The following is a 1,492-nucleotide window of genomic DNA, read 5'->3' as shown; positions in this document are numbered from 1 at the left end:
TAACAGGTTGGAAAGGGAGTATCCTGAATTGGGTAGAGATTGGAAAGTCAGGCCACTGAGTGGTTGGAAATCTTAAAGTGTAGCTTAGTGGGGTTCCAGGGTGGATGGCAGCCTTGGAGACTCCGGAAACTGACCCATCCCTGCATGACAGTTCTCATCCCTAGGGTGATCCAGGAGGCACGGTGTGGTTCCTTGGCTGCACCATGCAGTGAAGCATTGTCAGCACAGTTGGGGGTGGAGGTGGGAGCTTCACAAAATGCTGGTGCCTGGGTTCCACCCCCAGGATCCATCATGGGTCATGATGGGGCCTGGACACCAGAACTTGGGTCATGATTCTGATGTTGAGAACCTCAAGATGGGGGACCCAATCTGCTGCGGTCCTTGAAGATAGGACCGCGTGTTTGAGGTTCGTGGGTGGTGGTGGTGTGACAGTGACAGGAAGGATTAGGAAAGAGAAGGGAATTTGAAGGATAAATGGCCATAACACAGTGACCTGAAGGAGCTTTTTGGATCGAGGAGAACTTTGACCCTTCCCGCCTCTGAACTGGGCTCATTGAAGTAAAGCACCTTCCCTTGACGGGGACTGCCAAGGAGCTGGCTCTGTTTGGGCAAAACCAAAGTTCAGTCATACAAGAGAAACGGCCTCAGACGTGTGCCACAGACACCGGGGGTATGGTTTAGGAGTCCCCTGGCCCATGCTCAGGTTCAGTAACTTGCTAGGACCCACAGAACTCAGCAAAGCTATTATATTCACAATTATGGTTTATTATGGTGAAAGGATATAGACCAAGGTCAGCAGAGGGAAGAAGCACATCGGACAGCACTCAGGAGAGAGCTGATGCAACCTTCCAGGTCTCTTCCAGCAGGATTGTGCGGGTGGCTCTGGTCACCTGTCACTGCTGGGAGAGACCACATGCATGGAGTATGCCAGTTGGGGGTTTTGGAGGAGTTTGGTCACATAGGCAGAGCTGATTGCCTGCATGCCTGACCTTCATCTCCAGCCCCTCCAAAGGTCAAGCTGATGGTGTAAGACCCCTACTATAAATCACATAGTTAGCAGAAACTGGGTGGCCTGGCCAGAGGTCTCCAGGTAAACAGAGACACTCAGGCAGGACATTCCAGGGGATTATGGGTCAGTTCCCAGGAGCTGGGCAAGGACCAAACCTTTCCTGGAGCAGAGTTAATCCTTTACCCCATGGCGGGGGTTGGGGGAGTGAACATCAGGGGGTTGGAGCCCGGTGGCCCTAGCTGCCCCTGGGCCATTTGCTAGACCTGCCTCGCTTCTCCCCACAGAAGCAAGGTGTCTGGTGGTGGCTGCCCTGAGTCGCACGGGGTCAGGCTCGGGCGCTCCCGCCCCATCAGACTGCAGCCCCCTGGGGGCTTGTGCTTAACCAGACACCCTCCTGGAGGTGCTAGAGCCAAGGCTGGCCTCAGGTCCCTTCCTCACGGCAGGCTGTCGCTGCCCCACCACAGAGCAGGCTCGGGTCTGCTC

At 55.1% G+C, this 1,492-nt stretch overlaps 1 protein-coding gene across 1 annotated transcript in view; it reads left to right on the top strand.

Moving 5' to 3' along the window:
* The window catches only part of LOC103656297 (protein WWC3-like), a gene marked incomplete at its 3' end in the record, with an annotated part of 93,189 nt that overhangs the window by 90,624 nt on the left and 1,073 nt on the right, over positions 1-1,492 (top strand).

Source organism: Ursus maritimus, unplaced genomic scaffold (genome assembly GCF_017311325.1).
Source record: "Ursus maritimus isolate PB19 unplaced genomic scaffold, ASM1731132v1 scaffold_72, whole genome shotgun sequence".
In the NCBI taxonomy this organism is placed as follows: Eukaryota; Metazoa; Chordata; class Mammalia; order Carnivora; family Ursidae; genus Ursus; species Ursus maritimus.
This window is presented reverse-complemented; position numbering and strand designations above follow the sequence as displayed.